This window comes from Chlorocebus sabaeus, chromosome 2 (genome assembly GCF_047675955.1).
Source record: "Chlorocebus sabaeus isolate Y175 chromosome 2, mChlSab1.0.hap1, whole genome shotgun sequence".
NCBI lineage: Eukaryota > Metazoa > Chordata > Mammalia > Primates > Cercopithecidae > Chlorocebus > Chlorocebus sabaeus.
The window spans coordinates 42,656,586-42,668,783 of record NC_132905.1 but is presented as its reverse complement, the minus strand read 5'-3'; the positions used below and the strand labels follow the sequence as shown (position 1 = coordinate 42,668,783).

General features: G+C 39.0%; 1 pseudogene; it reads right to left on the bottom strand.

Moving 5' to 3' along the window:
* Window positions 1-288: 288 nt before the first annotated feature.
* On the bottom strand, window positions 289-11,346 carry LOC140709454 (magnesium transporter NIPA3 pseudogene; annotated as a pseudogene).
* Between the last annotated feature and the right edge of the window lie 852 nt (window positions 11,347-12,198).

Below are 12,198 nucleotides of genomic sequence, written 5' to 3'. Positions count from 1 at the left end.
AATATGGTAACATGGCAGTGGAGAGGCCTGGCAGACGCCGCCTAAACCAGGGATGAACTCCAGCATCATCAGTGATCGGACAAACTCAAACCCACACCTTCTTTCAGGACACGCAGAACAGGTACATCACTGCGGTGATATTCTTGATGAAACCACATCATCTGAATCTATCAGATGAACCCCAAATTAAGTGTCATTTAATAAAATAATTTACTCTCAAAAACAGTCAAGGTCGTGGGAAAAAAAGACTGAGGAATTGTTTCGTATTAAAGGAAATGAGACATGACAGCTGATTGCAAGACATGATCAAAGACTTTCTTTTGCTATTAAGGACATTAAATGGAACAACAGCAAAATCTGATGAAGATACATAAATTATAAAGAGTATTATATCAAGGTGTGTTAATTTCCTAATTTTAATAACTGTACTGCTGTTGTGAAGAGAAGATACTTGCTATTTTGTAACAGCTTTGCTCAGATATAATTTATATACCATAAAATTCATCCTATTAAAAATTCATTCCATGGTTTTAGCATATTCATAGTTATGGAATTATCACTTAGATTGTTTTAGAATATTTTCTTTGCTCCAAAAAGAAAACCATTAGCAGCCATTTAGCCACTGTTCCTTCCTTCCTCCTTCCAGCTTCTGGCAACCACGAATCTACTTTTTATCTCTGTGGATTTGCCTATTTGAACAGTCCATGTAAATGGAAACATCCAATATGTGGCCTTTGTGTCTGATTTCCCTCACTTAGCAGAATGTCTTGAAGGTTCATGCGGGTTGCAGCATGTCAGAATGTCACTCTTGTTGTGGCTGAGTAGTATTCCACTGTGTGGGTCTACCACCTTGTGTTTATCCATTTATCAGTGGACAGACGTTCGGGTTGTGAATAGTGCTTCTATGAACATTTGTGAATAAGTATTTATAAGTATTTGTTTGAATATCTGTCTTCAATCATGTAGGGTATATATCCAGAAGTTTAACTGTTATATGGTATTTTTATTTTTAACTTTTTTTTTTTTTTTTTAAGTTAGGGTCTTACTCTGTCACCCAGGCTAGAGTGCAGTGGCGCTATCTCAGCTCACTGCAACCTTGATCTCCTGGGCTCAAGCAATCCTCCCATCTCAGCCTTCCAAGTAGCTGGGACTACTTGGCATCCACCAACACGCCCTGCTAATTTTTTGTATTTTTTTTTAGAGATGGGTTCTCACTGTGTATCCCAGGCTGGTCTTGAACTCCTGGCCTCAAGCAATCCTCCTGCCTTGACCTCCCAAAATACTGGGATTACAATAACGAACCACTGTGCCAGGCCTAATTTTAACTTTTTGAGGAATTCTCAAACTGTTTTCCAGAACAACTGCTCCATTTTACAATCCCACCAGCAATGCATGAGAGTTCTAATTTCTCTCTCTCTTTTTTTTTTTTTCAGACAGAGTCTCACTGTCACTCAGACTGGAGTGCAGTGGCATGATCTCGGCTCACTGAAGTCTCTTTCCGGGGTTCAAGTGATTCTCCTGCCTCAGCCTCCAGAGTAACTGGAATTATAGGCCTGCACCACCACATCTGACTAATTTTTTTGTATTTTCAATAGAGATGGAGTTTCGACATGTTGGCCAGGTTGGTCTCGAACACCTGACTTCAAGTGATCTGCCCACCTTGGCCTCCCAAAGTGCCAGGATCACAGGCTTGAGCCACTGCACCCGGCTGAGAGTTCTAATTTCTTCACATCCTCACCAACACTTGTTTTCCTCTCCTTTGTTTAAATCAGAGACAACCTAATGAAAGCGAAGTGGTATCTCATAGTTCCGATTTTCATTTCCACGATGTCTAATGATGTTGAGTATCTTTTCATAGCTTTGTTGGCCCTTTGTATGTTTTCACTGGAGAAAAGTCTATTCAAGACCTTTCACCATTTTTTAATTTGATTGTTTAAGTTCTGAGAGTTATTTATATGTTCTGGAAAGTAAGCCCTTCTTACACATATAATTTGCAAATATTTTCTCTCATCCTGCAGATTTTCTTTTCACTTCTTGAAAGTGTTCTTTGATGCACAAAAGTTTTTAATTTTGATGGGTTGCAGTTTGTCTAGTTTTTCTTTTGCCATCTGTGTCATAGCTATTGTCATAGCATTATATTGCCAAATTCAAAGTTATGAACATTTATCCCTACATTTTTCTCCTAAAAGTTTTACAGTCTTAGCTCTGTGTTTAGGTCATTGATCCACTTTGAGTTAATCTTTGTATACAGTATGCAGTATAGTCATTCTTTTGCATGTGGATATACAGTTGCCCCAGAATTATTTGTCGAACAGACTTTTTTCCAATAAATGATCTCGGCACCCTTGTTGAAAATTAATTGAACATAGATGTATTGGTTTATTTCTGGACTCTCAGTTCCATTTCACTGGTCCATTGTTATGCCACAACCATGCTTCTTTGATTACTGTAGCTTTGTAGTCAAACTTTGAAATTGGAAAGTGTGTGTCTTCAAACTTTATTTTTTTTTCAAGATTGTTTTGGCTATTTGGGGTCTCTTGCAATTCCAGATGAATTTTAGAATCAGCTTTTTCATTTCTGCAAAAAAAAAAGACCACTGGTATTTTGAAAGGCATTGCAATGCACCTGTAGGTCACTTTCAGGAGCACTGCCATTCTAACAATTCTATGTCTCCCAATCCACAAACACAAGGTGGCTTCCCATTTGGGTCTTTTTAAGTTTCTTTCAGCAATGTTTTATAATTTTCAGTGCATAAATCTTGCACCTCTTGGTTTAAATTTGTTCCTATGTATTTTATTCTTTTTTATGCTATTATAAATAGAATTGTTTTCTTTTTTGATTTTTTTTAATAGAGACAGGATCTTTCTCTGTTGCCCAGGCTGGAGTACAATGGTGATCCTAGCTCACTGTAGTCTCAAACTCCTGGGCTCAAGTGATCCTCCTACCTCAGCCTGCTGAGTAGCTGGGAATATAGGCAAACGCCACCACACCTGGCAATTTTTTTTTAAGAGACTGGGTCTTGCTCTCTTGCCTAGGCTGGTTTTGTACTCCTGGCCTCAAGCAATCCTCCTACCTCAGTCTCCAGAAGTGCTGGGATTACAGGCATGAGCCACCACAGTCAGACAAGATTGTTTTCTTAATTTATTTCTCAGGTTGTTCATTGCTAGTGTATAGAAGTACAACTAATTTAATGTATTGACCTTGTACACTGCAAATTTGCTGAACTTGTTTATTAGCACTAGTGGATTTTTTGTGAATTCCTTAAATTTTTTTATATGTAAAATTATGTCATGTGCAATAGAGATAATTTTACTTCTTGCTTTCCAATTTAGATGTCTTTTTTTCTTGTCTAATTTCTTTGGCTAGAACTTCTAGTGAAATGTTGAATGGGAGTGGCAAAAGTGGGTATCCATTCCTTATTCCTGATTTTATAAGGAATGATGTCAGTCTTTCACCTTTGACTGGGATGTTAGTTGTGGGATTTTCACAAATGTTCTTTATTATATTGAAGAAGTTTCCTTCTACTCCTAGTTTGTCAATTGCTTTGATCATAAAAAGGTGTTCAATTTTGTCAAATGCTTTTTCTGCATTGATGGAGGTGATCGTGTTTCTTTCCTTAATTCTATTAATGTAGTATATACAACGGATTGATTTTCATATATTGAACCACTCTTGCATTCCTGGAATAAGTCCCACTTGGTTATGATGTGTACTTCTCTAAAGATGTTGAATTAGATTTGCTAATTTTTTGTATTTATACTGTTACGGACTGAATTGTGTTCCCCCAAAATTTATAGATTAAATCTCTAACCCCTAATATGACTGATTTAGAGATAGGGCCTTTAGAAGGTAATTAAGGTTAATAAGTTCATAAGGCCTAATTCAATAGGATTGGTGGCCCTATAAGAAGAGAAAGAGAGAAATCTCTCTCCCTCTCTCTTTCATCACATGCACTCAGAGCTAAGGCCATCTGAGTACTGCAGTGACAAGGTGGCCATCTGCAAATCAGGAAAGAGCCCCCTCCAGACAACCTCACTGGGCCTTCATCTGGGACTTCCAGCCTCCAGTACTGTGAGAAACAAATGTCTGTTGTTTAAACCACCCAATCTATAGCATTTTGTTGTGGCAACCCAACCTGACTAATATGTGTACTAACAAGGGATATGATCTATATTTTTCTTTTCTTGTGATGTCTGTATCTGACTTTGGTATCAGGGTAACGCTGGCCTCAGATAATTAGTTAGAAAGCTTTCCCTCCTCTTCTATTTTTTGGAAGAGTTTGAGAAGGATTGTTGTTAATTCTTGTGTGAGCACTACTTTGCAATCCTTAATGACACACATGCAGATATTCACATAATAAATCTTAAGATATCTATGTATTGACAAAGTATTGAAATACATATATAAACTACCAGGTAAGACTAACAGTTTGAATATAGGGGTTCAGCATTTTATTCTTCCTTAAACAATATCTTCTGTTTGGGAAAATAATTTTAGTATTAAATTTGCAATAACATATTGTTTTTAATGTGTATGCCCAACAGTGATTTTTATATAGACAGTTTTCAATATTTCATTGTTTCTCAGCATACTCCAACTCATTAAATCTTTCCCAGTCTTTCTCCTGGGCATGCATATATGTCAACACCAGTTCATTTTCCCATCCAGGGTACTCATTGAGCCTTGTGTTTCAGGAAACTTTGACCTGAGTATGACATACCAAGGACAAAATCTCTGTGACAGGTGACACAAATAAATATCGAAAACTTAAATTCACCAGAACAGAGAACCACCACAGTCTCGTGTTGGATGTCAAGAAAAGTGCCATGAATTTCATCACCAAGAAGGTGTCCTAAAAACATCAATAAAGCTCTTAATACTAAAAGAAAAAAAAAAATTTCTGCAGTTTTCAAATACTATCTTTTCAGAAGATACTTTCACGACTCAGCCTCCTGACATAACTGGGACTCCAGGTGCACACCACCACACTTAGTTGATATTTCTTACATTTTTTTAGTGATGGGGTCTTGAAATGCCCAGGCTGGTCTGAAACTACTCCTGGAATCTAGCAATCCTCCCACCACAGCCTCCCAAAATGTTGGGATTACAGGTGTGAGCCACCACCCAGCCAGTAGATACTTTTCCTACAAACTTGTGTTCATAGCTTATATGTCTGTTATACAACTAAAGTGAAACAGCAATGAACAGAGTAAACACATATTTGGTCTGAGGTATAATTCCATGGACCTTCCATGGATCATCAATTTTCAAAAATTTAGAATGCATGGAATTGTACTCAACATTATACTGTGCTGAAAAGACTGCAATGGCACATTAGGGCCTTGCAGCCATCTCAGGTTGTCATTGTGAACATTGGTCATAGTTTAATAAAACTGGGGAAATGCTGAAGTCAGCTTAAAAGAATTCTGAAGAATAAGATTTACTATTATTATCCTGAGAAGTCTTGAGCTACCTTAGAAACAAGAAACAAAACCTAATAACATTTAAAGCTGGAGCAGAAAAAAATCCAGTCAACCTGAAATTTTTTTTAATGACAACTTTTCAGTTAGAATTTTTGTTTTGAGAAAAATAAGCTTAGTATAGAAATAAGATAAGAAAAAGACATGAGATAAGAAATAAGAAAAATAAGTTTAGTATAGAAATAAGATAGCCAATTTCTTTTCCATAAAATCAGTAAGTGGTAGTAAATCTGTCCGTTATATTGAAGACCACCAAAAATGGGATTGCTGCCATGCATTTCAAATAGGAAAATGTTATGGACATTTTAATGTGTAAAATGCATTTTCCTGCAGTAGCCCCTGAGGTATTAATATTTTGTTTTTCAGGAAGTTGACTCTCTATTAGGATATACCTATTTTTAAAGATTAGTAACTAATCATAATTTCCTTAATAAGGGAGCAAGTACCAAATTTCAAGAGAGCCATTATGATAATTCGTTCAGATTTTTCACAAAGATTTCTCTAGCTGTTTCCAAACAGCCTATGGAAAACTCACCCTTTAGGGATAAAACACTTGAGAACAACTGAAGTGTACAATGTAATCCTGAAATAACAGCAATTATTTTACAAAAAAAAAAAAATCTCTATATCAACAAGAAAAATAACCTTTAGGATAATAGTAAAAGAAAGAAACAAAATGAACGTAAATGACTCCAAAGCTGAATTTACCTGGACTTCTTCAGAAACTCCATTTTATGCCATCCAGGTCTGAGCTAATTAAAGGAACCTGTGAAAACAGTCACATGTGTCTGTGTTTTTGTGAAAAGAAAAAAAACAGTTTCCTTTATTTGAGGTCTAAAGTATTTTTCTCTTCCTCCATTCTTCCTCTTTAATGGGTTGTAAATTCTTATGATTTGTCAGTAAGTTAGAATTCATAAGCTCTTCATGGGTGGGTGTGTCTTGTGTATTCTAGCCCACTAAGGAATAAATTTCCAAAGCAGGCTTATTTTTCCCTTAAAATAATTAATTAGCTAACCGGTTTAAGAAGGAAGTTGCAAAAGGGAGGACAAAGCACCAGTGATCTCGCTTCTCAGTTTCAATAATTTGAAATTATGACTCATCAGAGAAAATGACTGATACTCTGCTTATCAGAACACTGCTAACTTTCTATCGATGAATGTGAGTCATACAGTCACCAAAGAAAAAATGAAGAGCCACCTGGCAGAGACAAATATATTGTGGCCGGAAGAAAGAGATTATTCGGAGACACACATAGCTCTTTGACTTCTTTGATCCCTAGGGAATATTTCAAAGTTTGCAGGAAAGAAAAGCAGCAGACGTCTTCTGGAGGAGAATCAATCTGATTTTCAAATTTAATGGCCAAAAAGATGGCATTTGTACTTGGCCTCACATTTAAATTAGTTAGAACTTCAAAAATGCTAACTTTCCTAGTTCCAAGAAACAAGCATTCATTTTCCTCTTTGAGTGTCTAATACTGGTTAAAATTCAGTGTTTCTAGAGACTTCAATCATCAGTTCTACTAAACAAGGTAACGTTATCATTGTATCCGGGGTTGAACACTCCAAGTTCTCTAAAACTTGTAAACAGAATTGCTCTCATTGCCATTCAGAGAGATGACTTCTTTCTTAGCAGTGGATGTCAGCTTACTCCAGGTAATGTCAGTATTTTTAAAAGCATGTAGAAGAAAGATGCCAAAGGTAATAGCGAAGAATCCACTTAGGGTCTTGATGATATCTCCAGCCTTCATGCCATACCACTCTTGGAGTAAGATGGCAGAGCAAGTCACTACCATGGATATGAAGAACGCAAAATAAATGGGAGTCACAGGAGATGTAGTAACAGTGTCCAGTGCCTTGAGATAGTTAATCTGTGTAGTCACCAAAAGCACAAGTATAGCCAGCAAAACAGTGACCAGGGGATGCTTCTAAACTGTCTTCCTTTCTAGTAATTCCTTAATGGCAATTCCCAGGCCTTTGGCAGAAGAAACTGAAAATGCTCCATTCAAAGAACAGATTGAAATATAGACCAATATATTGATCTGTCCTTTCTTGGGAGCCACAATCAAAATCAGTACCAAGAAGATCACAATTATGATCACAGCAAAGGAAATAAATCCTGGGTCTCTCAATTTCATTTCCATTTCATGCAAAGAAGTGACTTCCTTTTCTTGTGGGGGATGGATAATCATCACAGTTGACCCCAGTATGCAGCCTGTTTTCCCACAAATGTTCAAGTGCTCATTTAAAAAATAAGAAGATAATATTGCACTTACGAGAACACTCAGAGGGCCGGGAGGGTGGGGGTGACCAAGATGGCAGGTGCAAAAGCATAAGCCACAAAATGTGCAGCCTCTCCTGCTCCCACGGCTAGCACTCCTGCCCCCCAGAGCCATCCTTCAGGTCAGAATGTCCACCTTGTCCAGCTCTAGTGATGCCTTTTTTGACCAGTTGCAAGAGACCCTTCTTTTTCAATATGAAGCTGGAGCCAATAAAAATACTGGAGGTTACTGCCAGTACCTAGCCCACATAAAGACTGTATTTGTTTTCTACGTTTGCCGAAATGCTCAGGTTGGTTATGCTGGAATTCAGGTCCGTGTAGAGGACCGGAGAAGCAGCTGTGACACTTCTGTGATCTCACACCAAGCCTGGGAGGAGTTTGGACAGACCAGAGACAGCACATATCCTTCTCGGCAGGGCTCTCTGTGCCACAGCCTCACATGGGCCCCCATGTCCCTGGACGGGGCTCCTGGATGCAGATGCTCTCTCCTCAGTCACCTAGGCCTCTCCTCCCCATGGACCTGCCAGATTGTTGCTAATTCTTTTTTAAAGAAAACTGCTCTATTGAGGTAAAATGAACATATAAAAAGCTGTATATATTGAACGTATACATTTCGATAAGTTTGGGGATAAGTTGTACCTGTGAAACCATCATCACCATCAAGGTTATAAACACATCCATCACCTCCCAGAGTTTCCTCCCACCCCTTTATTATTGTTATTATTATTGTTATTGAGACAGAGTCTTGCTCTGTCACCCAGGCTGGAGTGCAGTGGCATGATCATGGCTCACTCCAATCTCCGCCTCCCAGACTTAAGTGATCCTCCCACATCAGCCTCCTGAGCAGCTGGGATCACAGACACAGGCCACCATGCCCAGTTAATTTTTGTATTTTTAGTGGAGACAGGGTTTCACCGTGTTGGCCAGGATGATCTTGAACTCCTGACCTCAAGTGATCCACCTACCTTGGCCACCCAAAGTGCTGGGATTACAGCTGTGAACCACTGCACCCAGCCCCTTTATTATTTGTATTTGTATTTTGTTTTTGTCACTGTTTTGATAATAACACTTACCATAAGATCAACTTGCCTTAGTAAATTTTAGGTATACAATGCAGCTCTAGGCATCATGCCACACAGATCTTCAGAGCTCATTCATCCTGGATAACTGAAGCTTGGTACCTTCTGATCATCATCTCCCCATTTCCCCCTCCCTCCAGCCCATGAAAACCACCATTCTACTCTCTGGGTTTTTTTGTTTGTTTGTTTGTTTGTTTTTGAGACGAAGTCTCGCTCTGTTGCCCAGGCTGGAGTGCAGTGGCCGGATCTCAGCTCACTGCAAGCTCTGCCTCCCGGGTTTACACCATTCTCCTCCCTCAGCCTCCTGAGTAGCTGGGACTATAGGCGCCCGCCACCTCACCCAGCTAGTTTTTGTATTTTTTTGGTAGAGATGGGGTTTCACCGCGTTAGCCAGGATGGTCTCCATCTCCTGACCTCGTGATCTGCCCGTCTCGGCCTCCCAAAGTGCTGGGATTACAGGCTTGAGCCACCGCGCCCAGCCTACTCTCTGCTTTTAGAAGTTTGATTATTTTAGAGTCCACATTGCTATGGTTTGAATGATGACATCCCTCCAAAATTTATGTTGAAGTCATCCCCAGTGCAGTGGTATTAAGAGGTATGGTCTTTGGGATGCGATTAAGTCATGAGGGCTCTACTCTTATGAATGGGATTAGCACCCTTATTTAAAGGCTCAAGGTCAAAAAGAGTGCTCTCTCACCCTTCTGTCTTCCTCCATGTGAGAACACATGCATCTCCTCTGGAGGAAGCAGCAACAAGACACCATCTTGGAAGCAGGGAGCAGCCTTCTTCAGACACCAATGCTAGTGTCTTGATCTTAGACTTCCCAGCCTCCAGAAACATAAGAAACAAATTTCTGCTGTTTATAAGTTACCCAGTCCCAGATATTTTGTTATAGCAGCACAAATGGACTAAGATACACCCATAAATGAGATCCTGCAGTATTTGTCTTTCTGTGCCTGGCTTACTTTGCTTAACATAATGTCCTCCGGGTCCATCTATGTCGTCACAAATGGCAGGATTTCCTTCTTTTTAAGGACTAAATAATATTCCTTTGTATGTATATACTATAATTTCTCTTTATTAAGTGAAATCAAGTTTGTTAAGGAAGTAAAGGAATGTAAGAATGACTATTCCATAAGCAGAGCAGTCCTGAGGCTGCTAGTTGGCTGTTTTTATGGTTTTCTTGATTATGTGCTAAACAAGGGATGGATTATTCATGAGTTTTCAAAGAAAGGGGTGGGCAATTACCAGAACTGAGGGGTCCTCCCCTTTTTAGACCATATAGGGTAACTTCCTGACATTGTCATGGCATTTATAAACTGTTGTGGTGTTGGTGGGATGGATGTCTCTTAGTATGCTAATGCATTATAATTAGTGTATAATGAGCCAGAGGTCACTTTCATTGCCATCTTGGTTTTGGTGGGTTTTGGTCAGCTTCTTTACTGCATTCTTTTATCAGCAAGGTTTTTGTATGGCCAGCTTCTTTACTGCATTCTTTTATCAGCAAGGTTTTTGTAACCTGTATCTTGTGCCAACCTCCTATCTCATCCTGTAACTTAGAATGCCTAACCTCCTGGGATGCAGCTCAGTGGGTCTCAGCCTTATTTTACCCAGCCCCTATTCAAGATTGAGTTGCTCTGGTTCAAACACCTCTGGCATATTTTCCCCCTCCCTTTTACAAGGGAACCCTTAATCCTAAAGGCTGTAAGCAGATGAAATCTATCCTCTTCAACTTCTTCAGGCTGAATAGGGGCAATGATATTCCCACCTAACTATTAGGGCATCTCATATCCAGGGTAGAGAGGAGCTAAGTCAGAAAGCATCATTACGGTGAAAAATAGCCCCAAAACAACTGATGAGACTAGAATCTGATAACAAGTGTACCACAGGTTTTGAAACATAATTTTTCTCTCTTCAGTCTCACATTTTTACTAAAGACAAATCATGGTAGGATGGATTTGTTTCAAAAAATAAGCTTTAGCCTTATACTTGGTCAGATTATTTGTAAAGTGCAGCAAGAATAATTTTTCACATAGGCTTTTTAAATTGGCTTTGATGGAACGTTGTTCTATAAAATGAATCTCAGATACGACTTTTTTCAAAGCCAAGCCTAGCATTGAGTTTGTACCCTCAGATACCTATGAGTTGGAAAATTCCTTTCCTCTTGAGGTCACAAGGTAATTTGGGGCTCCTGGGCCTGTTAAAAAGTGACATGCTTGGCCAGGCACTGTGGCTCAAGCCTGTAATCCCAGCACTTTGGGAGGCCAAGGAAGGCACATAATGAGGTCAGGAGTTTGAGACCAGCCTGGCCAATATGGTGAAACCCTGTCTCTACTAAAAATACAAAAATCAGCTGGGCGTGGTGGCGTGCACCTGTAGTCCCAGCTACTTGGGAGGCTGAGGCAGCAGAATCGCTTGAACCTGGGAGGCGGAGGTTGCAGTGAGCTGAGATTGCACCACTGCACTCCAGCCTGGGTGACAAAGTGAGACTCCATCTCAAAAAAAAAAAAAAAAAAAGTGACATTCTTTACTTACCACAGGTTGGAAACCTGTACAGGGACTATGCAGACAATGTATGAGGTCAGTTTTCCCGAGGGCTTTTATTGGCTCTATAAGTCAAGTTTGATTCCTAAAAGGAAAGCATGCCATTCCAGTCAAAGCCTTGATAAATTAAGCAGTTTCTCCAATTGTGTCCTGTTACAAAAGAAAACAGATTATTATTGCACTTATGAAAATAACTATATTGGCATAAGTTAAGAATACTCACAAATAGTTTTCAAATTCTGGAGAAAATAGGTAGAGAGAAACAAATATGCTCCAAATTTTGTTCACAGGAGTATACCTTACTCAATTGTTAAAAGCTGTATATAGCTCAAAAGAAAAGTTTCCTTGACTCTGGAAAACAAAACAAAGGACCCTCAGCATTTTAAGCAAAAAATTTCAAAAAGATTACTTCAGTTTTCTGTTAGATCAGTCCATGCAATTAACTCCTGTTCTGTTTGATATTCATGAACATTTCAGCTCTCCAAGAGAGTTCCAAGAGTTTTTTTTCCATATTTTAACATAACAGTCTCCAAAGGTTATCAGATACCTGCATTCAGGAACATCTGTCAAAGTCCTATAGCTGATTATAAACCTTATTTTAAATAGGATCAAAGCAAGGCAATTGTCTGTGAATGACAAAAAAATCTTAGGACAGTTACTATTAAAGCCAAAATAGACTAAGAAATTTGGTTACTTCTTGCTGGCTGTCAAGATGGCTGAATAGGAATAGCTCCAGTCTGTAACTCCCAGTGAGATTAATGCAGAAAGCAGATGATTTCTGCATTTCCAACTGAGGTACCCAGCTCTTCTCATTGGGA